Here is a 17037-nt window from a genome sequence, read left to right as displayed (position 1 = left end):
TCCCCCTTCCCCCCCATCCTCATCCCTCCTTCCCCCCACCCTCAATTCCCCCCCTTCCCCCCCCACCCTCAATTCCCCCCTTCTCCCCCCACCCTCAATTCCCCCCCTTCCCCCCACCCTCAATTCCCCCCTTCTCCCCCCCACCCTCATTCCCCCCCTTCCCCCCCACCCTCAATTCCCCCCCCTTCCCCCCCCACCCTCAATTCCCCCTTCTCCCCCCCACCCTCAATTCCCCCCCTTCCCCCCCCCACCCTCAATTCCCCCCTTCTCCCCCCCACCCTCCCCCCCCTTCTCCCCCCCACCCTCCCCCTTCTCCCCCCACCCTCCCCCCCTTCTCCCCCCCACCCTCAATTCCCCCCCACCCTCAATTCCCCCCCTTCTCCCCCCTTCTCCCCCCCACCCTCAATTCCCCCCCTTCTCCCCCCCTTCTCCCCCCCACCCTCAATTCCCCCCTTCTCCCCCCCTTCTCCCCCCCACCCTCAATTCCCCCCCCTTTCTCCCCCCCACCCTCAATTCCCCCCCTTCTCCCCCCCCACCCTCCTCCCCCCACCCTTAATTTATCCCCACCCTCTTCCCCCCCTTCCTCCACCCTCATCCCCCCTTCCCCCACCCTCAATTTCCCCCACCCTCTTCCCCCCATCCTCCCTTCCCCCCACCCTCAATTTCCCCCCACCCTCTTCCCCCCCTTCCCCCCATCCTCAATTCCCCCCCTTCCCCCCACCCTCAATTTCCCCCCTCCCTCCACCCTCATCCCCCCCTTCCCCCCCCCTTCCTCATCCCCCCCTTCCCCCCCCCCCACCCTCAATTTCCCCCCACCCTCTTCCTCCCCCTCCCCGATCTCTCTCACCCCCCCGGGAAGGGCCCGCAGACCCTCTCTCTCCGAGGTGAAACAGCTCAGTGTCGCGGCACCGAACCCGCAGATTCAGTCCGTGCGGCGGCTCCGCAGCCCCGGGACATTCCGGCCGCTCCCGGCTCCGCTGCTCCGGCTCCGGCTGCTGGCCCCGGGGCTGCTGCTCATCGCCAGCCCGGTGCCCCGTGCCCCCGGTGTCCGGTCTCCGCTCCCGAGCCGCCGCCTCTCCGCCCGGCAACAACTTCACAAACTTTCCGGACGGGGCCAAACTTTGATCAAACTTTAATGCGGAGTTTCTGCGGGAGCCGGTGCGGGGGGATCCGGGCCCCGGGGGGGGGATGCCCGCTCTCTGCTGGGGCTGGGGCTCACTCGGGGGCTCCCGCTCCGGCTCCGGCTCCCGGCTTCTCCAGGTGGATGTTTTCCCTCCGATCAGAAACCGATCGCCATTTCCTCCAGTGACGTGGGAGAGGCTGATCCCAGGGAGAGAAAGAGGGAATTGCTTTAAAGGGACAGGCCCCAGCACAGGGCTTGGGGGCGAGGCACCCCCTGGTTGAGCAGCCCCACCCCGCCCTGTGCTGGATACCCAGAGCACAGAGGGAACTGAGTGCAGCCCTCACCCTCAGGACCATCACTGTAACCCCTCACCCTCAGGGTAATCACTGTAACCCCTCACCCTCAGGGTAATCACTGTAACCCCTCACCCTCAGAGTAATCACTGTAACCCCTCACCCTCAGGGTAATCACTGTAACCCTTAACCCTCAGGGTAATCACTGCAGCCCCTCACCCTCAGGGTAATCACTGTAACCCCTCACCCTCAGGACCATCACTGTAAACCCTCACCCTCAGAGTAATCACTGTAACCCCTCACCCTCAGAGTAATCACTGCAGCCCCTCACCCTCAGAGTAATCACTGTAACCCCTCACCCTCAGAGTAATCACTGCAGCCCCTCACCCTCAGAGTAATCACTGTAACCCCTCACCCTCAGAGTAATCACTGTAACCCCTCACCCTCAGGGTAATCACTGTAACCCCTCACCCTCAGAGTAATCACTGTAACCCCTCACCCTCAGGGTAATCACTGTAACCCCTCACCCTCAGGGTAATCACTGCAGCACCTCACCCTCAGGGTAATCACTGTAACCCCTCACCCTCAGGGTAATCACTGCAGCCCCTCACCCTCAGAGTAATCACTGTAACCCCTCACCCTCAGGGTAATCACTGTAACCCCTCACCCTCAGGACCATCACTGTAACCCCTCACCCTCAGGGTAATCACTGTAACCCCTCACCCTCAGGACCATCACTGTAAACCCTCACCTCAGGGTAATCACTGCAGCACCTCACCCTCAGGGTAATCACTGTAAACCCCTCACCCTCAGGGTAATCACTGCAGCCCCTCACCCTCAGAGTAATCACTGTAACCCCTCACCCTCAGGGTAATCACTGTAACCCCTCACCCTCAGGACCATCACTGTAACCCCTCACCCTCAGGGTAATCACTGTAACCCCTCACCCTCAGGACCATCACTGTAAACCCTCACCCTCAGGGTAATCACTGCAGCACCTCACCCTCAGGGTAATCACTGCAGCCCCTCACCCTCAGGGTAATCACTGTAAACCCTCACCCTCAGAGTAATCACTGTAACCCCTCACCACCATCACTGTAAGACCCCTCACCCTCAGGTAATCACTGTAACCCCTCACCCTCAGGACCATCACTGTAAACCCTCACCCTCAGAGTAATCACTGTAACCCCTCACCCTCAGGGTAATCACTGTAACCCCTCACGCCTCAGGACCTAATCACTGTAACCCCTCACCCTCAGGGTAATCACTGTAACCCCTCACCCTCAGGACCATCACTGTAACCCCTCACCCTCAGGGTAATCACTGTAACCCTCACCCTCAGGGTAATCACTGTAACCCCCTCACCCTCAGGTCCATCACTGTAACCCCTCACCCTCAGGGTAATCACTGCAGCCCCTCACCCTCAGAGTAATCACTGTAACCCCTCACCCTCAGGGTAATCACTGTAACCCCTCACCTCTCAGGACCATCACTGTAACCCTCACCCTCAGGGTAATCACTGTAACCCCTCACCCTCAGGGACCATCACTGTAAACCCTCACCCTCAGGGTAATCACTGCAGCACCTCACCCTCAGGGTAATCACTGCAGCCCCTCACCCTCAGAGGGTAATCACTGTAAACCCTCACCCTCAGAGTAATCACTGTAACCCCTCACCCTCAGGGTAATCACTGCAGCCCCTCACCCTCAGGGTAATCACTGCAGCACCTCACCCTCAGGGTATTCACTGTAACCCTTAACCCTCAGGGTAATCACTGTAACCCCTCACCCTCAGGTAATCACTGTAACCCTTAACCCTCAGGGTAATCACTGTAACCCCTCACCCTCAGGGTAATCACTGCAGCCCCTCACCCTCAGGGTAATCACTGTAACCCCTCACCCTCAGGGTAATCACTGCAGCCCCTCACCCTCAGGGTAATCACTATAACCCTTCACCCTCAGGGTAATCACTGTAACCCTCACCCTCAGGACCATCACTGTAACCCCTCACCCTCAGGGTAATCACTATAACCCTTCACCCTCAGGGTAATCACTGTAACCCCTCACCCTCAGGGTAATCACTGTAACCCTTCACCCTCAGGGTATCACTGTAACCCCTCACCCTCAGGACCATCACTGTAACCCCTCACCCTCAGGGTAATCACTGTAACCCCTTACCCTCAGGGTAATCACTGCAGCCCCTCACCCTCAGGGTAATCACTGTAACCCCTCACCCTCAGGGTAATCACTGTAACCCCTCACCCTCAGGACCATCACTGTAACCCCTCACCCTCAGGGTAATCACTGTAACCCCTCACCCTCAGGACCATCACTGTAACCCCTCACCCTCAGGGTAATCACTGTAACCCCTCACCTCAGGACCATCACTGTAACCCCTCACCCTCAGGGTAATCACTGTAACCCCTCACCCCTCAGGGTAATCACTGTAACCCCTTAACCCTCAGGGTAATCACTGTAACCCCTCACCCTCAGGGTGATCACTGCAGCCCCTCACCCCTCAGGGTAATCACTGCAGCCCCTCACCCTCAGGGTAATCACTGTAACCCCTCACCCTCAGGACCATCACTGTAACCCCTCACCCTCAGGGTAATCACTGTAACCCCTCACCCTCAGGACCATCACTGTAACACCTCACCCTCAGGGTAATCACTGCAGCCCCCTCACCCTCAGGGTAATCACTGTAACCCCTCACCCTCAGGGTAATCACTGCAGCCCCTCACCCTCAGGACCATCACTGTAACCCCTCACCCTCAGGGTAATCACTGTAACCACTCAGTTTAATTAGAACATTACAGCGCAGTACAGGCCCTTCGGCCCTCGATGTTGCGCCGACCTGTGAAACCATCTGACCTACACTATTCCATTTTCATCCATATGTCTATCCAATGACCACTTAAATGCCCTTAAAGTTGGCGAGTCTGCTACTGTTGCAGGCAGGGCGTTCCACGCCCCTACTACTCTCTGAGTAAAGAAACTACCTCTGACATCTGTCCTATATCTTTCACCCCTCAACTTAAAGCTATGTCCCCTCGTGTTTGCCATCATCATCCGAGGAAAAAGACTCTCACTATCCACCCTATCTAACCCTCTGATTATCTTATATGTCTCTATTAAGTCACCTCTCCTCCTCCTTCTCTCCAACGAAAACAACCTCAAGTCCCTCAGCCTTTCCTCGTAAGACCTTCCCTCCATACCAGGCAACATCCTAGTAAATCTCCTCTGCACCCTTTCCAAAGCTTCCACATCCTTCCTGTTTAAGACAGACAAGCGATCAGGGGTCTTGAAATACAGAATTCCCCCCCACCCCCTACCCCCCCAGCCCAGCTCCAGTTGGGCTCAGTCTCACTCCAACAACGGTTTTATTCACTTTCTCCATTGATTGCCTGCTCCTGAAAGCTCTGACAGAGTGTGAGGTTCGGAAATGTGTGAGTGATCAGAACATGATGAATATCACGTTCATTTTGAGGGAGAGAAATGTGGGTCTGAAACGAGTGTCTTAAACATTACGTAAAGGCAAGGGTATGGAGACAGAAATCAAAACTAGAAAGTGCTGGAAATACTCAGCAGGTCTGGCAGCATCTGTGGAGAGAGAAGCCGAGTTAACGTTTCAGGTCAGTGACCCTTCATCAGAACTGTATGAACGCAGTTAGAGTCATAGAGTCATACAGCACAGAAACAGGCCCTTCGGCCCATCGTGTCTATGCCAGCCATCAAGCACCTAACTATTCTAATCCTAATGGCTAAAGTGGACTGGGAAAATAGGTTAAAAGGTAACCTGATAGAGAAGCAGTGACAGACATTTAAGGAGATATTTCATAACTCTCAGCAAAGATATATTCAACTGAGGAAGAAAGACTCTATTCGAAGGATGCGCCATCTGTGGCTAACTAAGTAAGTGAAGGGTGGTGGCAAATTGAAAGAAAAGGTATAGAGTGCTGCAAAGATTAATGGTGGGCCAGAAGATTGGGAAAACATTAGAAACCAGCAAAGGATAACTAAAAAAAAAAGGAAGAAATTAGAGTATCAGGGAAAACTAGCAAGAAATATGAAAACAGACAGTAAAAGCTTCTACAAATATATAAAAAGGAGAAGAGTGGCTAAAGTGAGCATTAGTGAGAGTGAGACTGGGGAATTATTAATGCGAAACAAGAAAATGGCAGATGCTTTGAACAAGTATTTTGTATGGGTCTTCACAGTAGAAGATGCAAAAAGCATCCCAAGAATAGTAGAAAATCAAGTGGCAAAAAGGAAGGAACCTAAAACAATCACTATCACTAGAGAAAAAGTAATGGGAATACTAGAATACTAATGAGACTAAAGGCTGACAAGTCCCCTGGACCTGATGGCCTGTATCTGAGTGTCTTAAAGGAAGTGGCTGCAGAGATAGAGGATACATTGGTTATAATCTTTCAAAATTCCCGAGATTCTGGGAAGGTCAAAGCCGATAGGCAGGAATGCAAGTGGTGAGGAGGACACAGAGTCTGCATTGGGATGTAGATAGGTTCAGTCAGTGGGCAAAAAGTTGGCAGATGGAGGATAATGTGGGAAAATGTGAGGTCGTCCACTTTGGTAGTAAGAATAGAAAAGCAGAGTATTATTTACGTGGAGAGAGACTGCAGAATGCTGCTGCAGAGAGGGATCTGGGTGTCCTTATACATGAAGCACAAAATAGCATGCTGGTACAGCAAGTAATTAGGATGGCAAATGGCCTTTATTGCAAGCGGGTTGGAATATAAAAGTAGGGAAGTCTTGCTACAACTGTACAGTTTTGGTCTCCTTATTTTTGGAGGGATATACTTACATTTGAGGCAGTTCAGAGAAGGTTCCTGAGGCAGATTCCTGGGATTAAGGGGTTGTTTTAGGAGGAAAGGTTGAGCAAGTTGGGCCTATACTCATTGGAGTTTAAAAGAATGAGAGGTGATCTTATTGAAATGTACAAGATTCTGAGGGGGCTTGACAGGGTAACACAAGAACTAGGAGTAGAAGTAGACCATTTAGCCCATCGAGCCTGCTCCACCATTCAGTATGCTTATGGCTGATCTTGGGCTTCAATTCCACTTTCCTGCCCGCTCCCCATATCCCTTGATTCCCTGCAACACCATATATGTATCTATCCCAGCCTTAAATATATTCATTGATGGAGAATCCACAACCCTCTGGGGGAGAGAATTCCAAAGATTCACAACCCTTTGAGTGAAGTAATTTCTCCTCATCTCAGTCCTGAATGATTGACCCTTTATCCTGAGACTGTGTCCCCGTGTTCTAGATTCCCTGACCAGTGGGAACAATCTCTCAGCTTCTACCCTATCGAGCCCTTTCAGAATCTTGTATGTCTCAATTAGATCACCTCTCACTCTTCTAAACTCCAGAGAATATAGGCCCAATTTACTCAGCCTCTCATCATAGGACAACCCCCTAGATGCTGAGAGGATGTTGTCCCTCATGGAGAATTTAGACTAGGAGGCACGGTTTCAAAATAAGGGGAGATAAAGGAGGAATTTCTTCTCTCAGAGAGTTGTTATCTTTGGAATTCTCTTCCCCAGAGAGCAATGGAGGCTGGATCATTGAATATATTCAAGGCTGAGTTAGACAGATTCTTGAACTATGGGGGAGTGAAGGGGTATGGCAGGAATTTAGGCCAAGATCAGATCAGCCATGATCTTATTGAATGGCGGAGCAAGCTTGAGGGGCTGAATGGCCTCCGCCTGCTCCTATTTTTTATGTTGTTCTGGGTGTGTACTCTGAGGGGAACCAACAAACAGGTGACCTAGAGCAGCCAGCTCCCAGCATCAGCATCTTCAGCAAGGAAACACCCTTTGCCAGTAGGGATTCCTGGATGGACAAAGCTATGCTTTTGTGTCACACTTTGTGCCTATTCATGCCAAGCTGCCTGCCAGTAATTGATGTAAATATGGCTGCAATCTCACCAGATCCTGATATACCTGTGTATCGTCAGCTTGTTGTTGGAGATATTCTTTCAGGAGAACAGCTCTGGAGAGAAGAGGATGTTTAAACATGTGGATTTAATGGAGAGGTGAACATGCTGCACAGTACTGAGACAATGTCATCGGCACCAGCGGCTGTCCCTCGATTCGAGGATGACGTCTATTCAAGGTCGCGTGTTTCTGTCGTGGGTCTTCAGATAACTGGACAGGCTGATTCTTGACCTACAGATCTTTGGGTACATGGGGAAGGACATTCCACGAGGTAGTGGGATCCGGAGCACGGGATTTGCTTCCTTTTCTTTCCTTCTCTGCTGCCGATCTTCCTCGTCATTAAGTCATTTGGACTCAAAGCAGGAAGCAGCTCGATGGACAAGTTGTCACCATTTTGAATGATTGGTAGAAAGCTCTTCCCAGTCATCAATGTCAATGCTGTCACAATTCATAGAGAGCTTCCGAGTGTCTTTGAAGTGTTTTCTTTGTCCTCCCCTGGAACACTGGCCATTTGAGAAAGCAGGACCTGGTAGGCAGACGGTTTGCAGCCACCCAGACACAGTGTCCAATTCATCGACGTTGGTTTTGCAGGAGTTTTGCCTGAATGCTTGTGGAGTGGTTTCAAGAAGGACACGAGTTTGTTCGACAGTCCTCCCATTGAATCCGGAAGATGTGGCGGAGGCAATGTGGACAGAATTTCTCGAGCTCTCTTTTGTGTCACTGATACACAGTCCAGGTCTCACTGCAGTACTGGAGTGTGGTAACAACTGTTCTGTACACCAGGACTTTTGTTGACTTGTGGAGGTCTTTGTTGTCAAACACTCGCTGCTGTAATTTGTCGAAGGCTGAGCATATTCCAAAGTCTCTCCTTCAACATATATGGGAGGCTGAATCTTTGGCTGACCAGGTGTGGGTTGATATATGATGAAATGACACCTTCCAAATCCGGACTGTGGTCAAGCAAGGCTGTGTGATAGCCCCCATACTATTTAGAATCTACCTGACGATGACTATTAACCTCGTGAAAGATCAACTCCCCTCTGCTGTGAGTATTAAATACCGCTGAAATGGAAAACTCTTTAATCTCAGTCACTTCCGTGCCAAAACTAAACTGACCACCATCGATGTACCTGTTCTCCAGTTTGCGGATGACTGCAATATCATTGCCCACTCTGCACCAGGTTTGCAAGCTGCTCTCGATCCCAGTTGAAGCAATGTGAACAGAACATGAAGAGGGAGTAGAGAGGTTGGCTTTTGTTTCATTGCAGGGTCTCTGGGATGATCATTAGCTGGACACAGTTGGATTGTGTCCAATCACTAAATGAGTAGACAATGACAGGGCACAGATAATAAAGACATCACTGTGAATACAGTGAAACAGTATTGGAGAACAAACTGCTGCAGTTTTGTCTATACTGACTGTACATTAAACATTGCCTCAGGGGATGAATTCAGACATGAATATTGAGAGCAGAGCATTCTTTTCATTCCAAATTAACAAAGGAAAAATTGGGCAGCGTGAAAGTACAAAAAAGCTTTGCATTTCTATAGCACCTTTCACGACCTCAGGACGTCCCACAGTGCTTCACAGCCAATGAGGTACATGTTCAAGTGTAGTCACAGTTGTAATGTAGGAAACGCAGCAGCCAATTTATATACAGCAAGATCCCACAAACAGCAATGTGATCAATAACCAGATAACCTGTATTATTCATGTTGGTTGAGGGATAAATTTTGCTCCAGGACGTCAAGATCAACTCCCTGCACCACTCACATTCGGGCCATGGCAATTTTTACATTTATTGAAGAGGCAGACGGAGTCTCGGTTTAACATCTCATCTCACGAATAACACCTCCTGACAGTGCAGCACTCCCTCAGTACTGACCCTCCGACAGTGCAGCACACCCTCAGTACTGACCCTCCGACAGTGCGGCGCTCCCTCAGTACTGACCCTCCGACAGTGCAGCACACCCTCAGTACTGACCCTCCGACAGTGCGGCGCTCCCTCAGTACTGATCCTCCGACAGTGCGGCGCTCCCTCAGTACTGACCCTCCGACAGTGCAGCACACCCTCAGTACTGACCCTCCGACAGTGCAGCACTCCCTCAGTACTGACCCTCCTGACAGTGCAGCACACCCACAGTACTGACCCTCCGACAGTGCAGCACACCCTCAGTACTGACCCTCCGACAGTGCGGCGCTCCCTCAGTACTGACCCTCCGACAGTGCAGCACACCCTCAGTACTGACCCTCCGACAGTGCAGCACACCCTCAGTACTGACCCTCCGACAGTGCGGCACACCCACAGTACTGACCCTCCGACAGTGCAGCACACCCTCAGTACTGACCCTCCGACAGTGCAGCACACCCACAGTACTGACCCTCCGACAGTGCAGCACACCCTCAATACTGACCCTCCGACAGTGCGGCGCTCCCTCAGTACTGACCCTCTGACAGTGCGGCGCTCCCTCAGTACTGACCCTCCGACAGTGCGGCGCTCCCTCAGTACTGACCCTCCGACAGTGCGGCGCTCCCTCAGTACTGACCCTCCGACAGTGCGGCGCTCCCTCGGCACTGACTCTCCGACAGTGCAGCACACCCTCAGTACTGACCCTCCGACAGTGCAGCACACCCACAGTACTGACCCTCCGACAGAGCGGCGCTCCCTCAGTACTGACACTCCGACAGTGCAGCACACCCTCAGTACTGACCCTCCGACAGTGCAGCACACCCTCAGTACTGACCCTCCGACAGTGCAGCACACCCTCAGTACTGACCCTCCGACAGTGCGGCGCTCCCTCAGTACTGACCCTCCTGACAGTGCAGCACACCCACAGTACTGACCCTCCGACAGTGCAGCACACCCTCAGTACTGACCCTCCGACAGTGCAGCACACCCTCAATACTGACCCTCCGACAGTGCGGCGCTCCCTCAGTACTGACCCTCTGACAGTGCGGCGCTCCCTCAGTACTGACCCTCCGACAGTGCGGCGCTCCCTCAGTACTGACCCTCCGACAGTGCGGCGCTCCCTCAGTACTGACCCTCCGACAGTGCGGCGTTCCCTCAGTACTAACCCTCCGACAGTGCGGCGCTCCCTCAGTACTGACCGTCCGACAGTGCGGCGCTCCCTCGGCACTGACCCTCCGACAGTGCGGCGCTCCCTCGGTACTGACCCTCCGACAGTGCGGCGCTCCCTCGGCACTGACTCTCCGACAGTGCGGCGCTCCCTCGGCACTGACCCTCCGACAGTGCGGCACTCCCTCGGTACTGACCCTCCGACAGTGCGGCGCTCCCTCGGTACTGACCCTCCGACAGTGCGGTGCTCCCTCGGTACTGACCCTCCGACAGTGCGGCGCTCCCTCGGTACTGACCCTCCGACAGTGCGGCGCTCCCTCAGTACTGACCCTCCGACAGTGCGGCGCTCCCTCGGTACTGACCCTCCGACAGTGCGGCGCTCCCTCGGTACTGACCCTTCGACAGTGCGGCACTCCCTCAGTACTGACTCTCTGACAGTACAGCACTCCCTCAGTACTGACCCTTCGACAGTGTGGCGCTCCCTCAGTACTGACCCTCCGACAGTGCAGCACACCCTCAGTACTGACCCTCCGACAGTACAGCACTCCCTCAGTACTGACCCTCCAACAGTGCAGCACACCCACAGTACTGACCCTCCGACAGTGCAGCACACCCTCAGTACTGACCCTCCGACAGTGCAGCACACCCTCAGTACTGACCCTCCGACAGTGCAGCACACCCACAGTACTGACCCTCCGACAGAGCGGCACTCCCTCAGTACTGACCCTCCGACAGTGCGGCACTCCCTCAGTACTGACCCTCCGACAGTGCAGCACTCCCTCAGTACTGACCCTCCGACAGTGCAGCACTCCCTCAGTACTGACCCTCCGACAGTGCGGCACTCCCTCAGTACTGACCCTCCGTCAGTGCAGCACTCCCTCAGTACTGACCCTCCGACAGTGCAGCACACCCTCAGTACTGACCCTCCGACAGTGCAGCACACCCTCAGTACTGGACCTCTGACAGTGCAGCACACCCTCAGTACTGACCCTCCGACAGTGCAGCACACCCTCAGTACTGACCCTCTGACAGTGCAGCACTCCCTCAGTACTGACCCTCTGACAGTGCAGCACACCCTCAGTACTAACCCTCCGACAGTGCAGCACACCCTCAGTACTGACCCTCTGACAGTGCAGCACACCCTCAGTACTGACCCTCCGACAGTGCAGCACACCCTCAGTACTGACCCTCTGACAGTGCAGCATTCCCTCAGTACTGACCCTCTGACAGTGCAGCACTCCCTCAGTACTGACCCTCCGACAGTGCAGCATTCCCTCAGTACTGACCCTCTGACAGTGCAGCACTCCCTCAGTACTGACCCTCTGACAGTCCAGCACTCCCTCAGTACTGACCCTCTGACAGTGCAGCACTCCCTCAGTACTGACCCTCTGACAGTGCAGCACTCCCTCAGTACTGACCCTCCGACAGTGCAGCATTCCCTCAGTACTGACCCTCTGACAGTGCAGCACTCCCTCAGTACTGACCCTCTGACAGTGCAGCACTCCCTCAGTACTGACACTCTGACAGTGCAGCACTCCCTCAGTACTGACCCTCTGACAGTGCAGCACTCCCTCAGTACTGACCCTCCGACAGTGCAGCATTCCCTCAGTACTGACCCTCTGACAGTGCAGCACTCCCTCAGTACTGACCCTCTGACAGTGCAGCACTCCCTCAGTACTGTACTGGAGTAGGACTTGAAGCAGTGACTTTCGTGACTCAGAGATGTGCGTGATACCAATTGAGGCACAGTCAACACCTGGCACTCTCCTCCCTGCAGCTTTTCCATTTACTAGAGGGAGCTTTACTGTGTCTATCCCCATTTTTTTCTATTTTTTTTCTGCTCAGTGTCGCTCCTCTCTCCACCTCTGCCACCAGCAATTGAGGCTCGTTGCTGCAATCAGTAGTCAGCAGCCATCCCTGTTTTTGTTTTTGTTTTTCTTCAGGTGGCCTTTATACCCCAGGCCCCTTTTATATACATATTTTGAAAATAACTTCATTAAAAACAGATAAATAAACAAAAATCTCAAATTAAAATGCCATTCTCGGCGTCGACGATGCACTCCAGTCCCTGCGATGCCCACCGGTCGCGGAAGGCCTCAAGCGTACCGGCGGACACCGCATGCTCCTTCTCCAGGGACACCCGGGCGCGAACGTAACCACGGAAGAGGGGCAGGCAGTCGGGGAGGACGGAGTCCCCCGACGGCCCGCAGCCTGGACCTGTGAGGCCCAGGAGCAGACCGACGAGGAGATCCTCCTCCCGGCCCAAGCCACTCCGCACCGGGTGCCCAAAGATCAGGAGCGTGGGACTGAAGTGCAGTCGGAATTTGAGGAGCAGCCCCTTCAAATACTCAAAGAGGGTCTGCAACCTCGCACACTCCGTACAAACGTGGAACACGGACTCGTCCGGGCCGCAGAAAGTACAGGCGACCTGGGAGTCCGTGAACCTGCATAAAAGTCTATTGCACGGGACTGCCCTGTGCAACACCCTCCATCCCAGGTCCCCGATGTAAAAGGGGAAGACTCCTGCGTAGAGAGACCTCCATCGGGGTTTCCCCTCGCCGCCAGATGGCAATGCGGACCGCCAGGGCGTGTCCGGCCGGCTGACGAGGGCGAGGAAGTGGAGAGTGTGCAGGAGCAGCCCGTACAGGAAACTCCTCCGCGCCGATTGGAAAGGCACGGATGGTTTTTCCGAGAGGCGGCTCGGTTGTGCGGACTCCACCGGGAGCTGCCTGTCGTCTTGAAAGCAGTGACACTGGCGGAAAAAATACGTCGCCAGCGCACACCATCTTCGAGGACGCTCGACGTACAGGTATCTCTGCAGTGTCCGAAGGCGGAGAGTCGCAGCCTGGGTGCGGATGCACACCAGCGACTGGCCGCCCTCCTCGATCGGGAGACTCCGGACCGCGGCAGAGACCCAGTGTTTCCTCTTGCCCCAGAAGAAATTGACGAGTTTCTTCTGGATCTTGGTGGCAAATACAGGGGGCGGGGCCAAAGTGACCAACCGGTACCACAGCATGGAGGCCACCAGTTGGTTTATGACCAGCGCTCGGCCCCTGTAGGAAAGCACTCGGAGCAGTCCTGTCCAGCGCCCCAGCCGAGCGGTGACTTTCGCCTTCAACTCCTGCCAGTTTGCCGGCCAGGCTTCCTCAGCGGGGCTAAGGTGAACTCCCAGATAGAGGAGGTGCGTGGTGCTCCACGCAAAAGGTGTCATCTCCTCCGGCAGGGAGTCCACCCGCCACTGACCAACCAGGAGTCCGGAACATTTCTCCCAATTGATCCTTGCGGAGGACGCGGCAGAAAAGGTCTGCTGGCAGTTGCGCATCCTCCGCAAGTCAACGGGATCTGTGATTGCGAGGAGCACGTCGTCGGCGTAAGCCGAGAGGATGACCCGCATGGCCATCTTGCACAGAGCCAATCCCGTCAACCTCCTGCGAAGCAGGCACAGGAAGGGCTCCACGCAGATGGTATACAATTGGCCGGACATGGGGCATCCCTGACGCACTCCTCTCCCAAATCGAAGGGGCGCCGTCAAGGACCCGTTAACCTTGATTAGACACTCTGCGGCGGCGTATAAAAGTCGGATCTGGACCACGAAATGCGGCCCGAGTCCGAAAGCGCGCAGAGTCCCGAAAAGGTAATCGTGATCCACCCTGTCGAACGCATTCTCCTGATCAAGGGAGAGAAAGGCGACCGACTGACCAGTCCTCTGGGAAAGATGGATCAGGTCCCGGACGAGGTGGATGTTGTCCTGGATGGACCGGCCCGGGACCGTGTAGGACTGGTCGGGGTGGATCATGTGGGCCAGCACGGAGCCCAGGCGGGTAGACATAGCCCGGGCAAAGATCTTATAATCCGTGCTGAGGAGGGAGAACGGACGCCAGTTTTTAAGCAGGCGGAGATCGCCCCTCTTCGGCAGCAGGACGATGACCGCCCTGCGCCACCAGAGGGGCATCTCCCCGGTCGCCAGGCTTTCCCCCAGGACCCGCGCGTAATTGTCCCCCAGGACGTCCCAGAATGCCCTGAGGAACTCCACGGTCAGCTTGTCCAGCCCTGGGGATTTGCCCCTTGAGAGCTGGTGGAGGGCGCCAGTCAGCTCCGCCAACGTGAGCGGAGCCTCCAATCCTTCGGCGCCCTCCGGGCTGACCTGCGGCAGGTCCTCCCACAAAACTCTGCGCGCGTCCTCGCTAGACGGATCCGGAGACAACAACGCACTGTAATAAGTATGGACCAGGAGGCCCATTCCCTCCGGATCCGTGATGGAGGCTCTGTCGTCGGCCAGCAGCTCGATGAGCTGCTTACGAACCCCCCGCCATTTTTCCAGCGAGTAGAAGAAGGGTGAGGCGCGGTCCAAATCTTCCAGGATCTGGATCCACGACCTCACATACGCGCCTCGGGACCCTATGAGCTGCAGGTCCCTCAGCGCGCCCTTCTTCTCTTTGTACGCCTGCCGCAGGGCCGGGTCCGCGACGGCATGACCGAGGCGGGACTCCAAGTCGAGGTCCTGCCTCTCTAGGCGCCCGATCTCGGCTTCCCGCCTCTTGGCTGACCCCTTCGCGTACTCCTGACAGAAGACGCGGATGTGAGTCTTGCCCACATCCCACCATAGCCTCAAGGAGGGGAAGCCCCCCTGCTTCCTTCTCCAGTCGGCCCAGAATCGACAGAACGAGTCCCTGAATCACTCATCCTCCAGCAGGCGGTTGTTAAAGTGCCAGCACGCGGACCCTGCCCGCGTGCGGAGCGGAGTGAACTCCGCCCACACCAGGCGGTGGTCCGAGCACGGCACCAGCCGCATGGAGGCCGCCGAAACGCGGGAGACGTACGCCTGCGAAATGTAGAGGCGGTCGATTCGCGACCCTCCTCCTCCAGACCTCCACGTGAAGGCGCTGGAGTCGGGATGGAGATTCCGCCAGACGTCCACCAGTTGAGGGAGCTGATCAGTCCCCTCAACCTCTCCACCGACGCTTGGCCGCGCTGGGGACCGGAGCGATCCCCCACCTCGAGGGTGCAGTTAAAATCCCCCCCGAGGATGATGCACTCGCCGCTATCGATGGAGCTCAAGAGAGCGGACACTTCTTCAAAGAAGCGCGCTTGCAACGCGCCGGGCCTGGGCGCGTACACGTTCACAAAGTGGAGCGGCACGCTACCCAGGCGAACGGCGAGGTGGAGCAAGCGGCCCGGCACTAGCCTTGACCCCCAAGATCTCTGGCTGAAAAGTCGGGGCCAACAAGATAGCCACCCCACTAGAAATAGGGGTGAGGTGACTCATGTAGACCCAACCCTGCCACTCCAGGAGCCAGGCGGCTTCGTCTCCCGGAATGGTGTGGGTTTCCTGCAGAAAGCTCACCGCGTATCTCCCTTCCCTGAGGACTGAGAGATTGTGAAATCTGCGGTGAGACCCCCTGCTGCCGTTGATGTTGAGGCTGGCTATGGTTATCTTCATGTCAAAGGTACTTAAAACCCGTCACCAACAGCTCACTGTGAGGAGGGAGTGGAAGTGCACCTGGCCCTCCACTCCCCCAGCAACCCATTGAGGAACACATTAAACCGTCGCCTCTCAACAAATTTCTTGCCCGCTTTCTTGAGGGCGGCACAGATGGACTGGATGATTAGCGCCAGACTTGACCAATGGCCGAGGGCCAGCTGAACCTTATTGCGGCAACCCCTGCAAGCCGTGAGGAAATCCTGGAGTTCCGCCGTGGGGATGAGAGGAGACTCGGTGGGAGGCACGAGGGACTCCACCACCTCACTGGCGATGGAATCAAGGTCATCCTCCGTGCCCCACACCGAGTCCCCATCCTCCTCCGGGTCCTCACTGCCAGTGGCCGACACATTTACCACACACTGTGGGGCGGCTGTCCCGGCTGCGCCAGCTGGTCCCCCCTCCGTCACGATTCCACCCCCAGGATCGATGGCGGAGGAGTCCTCTCTGGATTCTCCTGTGAAACTGGAGCCTGTGGGCACCAGCGGTTCAGGACTCCCCTCCACCTCCGTCCACAGGTCAATGATCGGTCCAGGGGAGACAGAAGTTCCCGATTCCAGAAATCCAGACGGAGCCGAGACCGGAGGTGGAGAGAGGAGGCCATCTCCCGCTCCACCAGCACCCACAGGCCCAGCAGATGGGGCTGCGTTTCAGTTATAATCGGGTCGGGTGTCTCCTGGTTGGGAGTGGATTCTGGCTGGGAGGGCCGACCCATTAGGGCCTTGCCCTCCCCTCCTCTCAGGGCACCCGACCCAGTGGCAGAATGGGAGGCTTCTCCAGGAGCGTCCCCAGGCTCCCCCACCACAAGCAGGGCCCCACTTACTCCTTCAGGAGGGGCCTCATGTACAGGGGCCTCCCCCTCCCCTCCATCCTGAGGGGTAGGGAGCTCCTGCCCAGACTTTGCAGCTTTGATGGAGTGGCGGTAGGGGAAACCTGGGGACCCGAAATAGGAGACGGCTCCCCTCCAACAGATGGGCTCCGCACCTCAGGGCCCTGTGTTACCTCACTGGAGGGGTGCCTTCTCCTCTTTCTCCCAGTTGGGCGCGGAGGCTCAGAGACCTCCATGTCATCAGAGGCCTCCACACTCTTTTTTTTAGTCACCCTGGGCC

This window comes from Heterodontus francisci, chromosome 48, assembly GCF_036365525.1.
Source record: "Heterodontus francisci isolate sHetFra1 chromosome 48, sHetFra1.hap1, whole genome shotgun sequence".
Lineage (NCBI taxonomy): Eukaryota > Metazoa > Chordata > Chondrichthyes > Heterodontiformes > Heterodontidae > Heterodontus > Heterodontus francisci.
The sequence above is the reverse complement of the archived record's forward strand: the minus strand, read 5'-3'. Positions refer to the sequence as shown.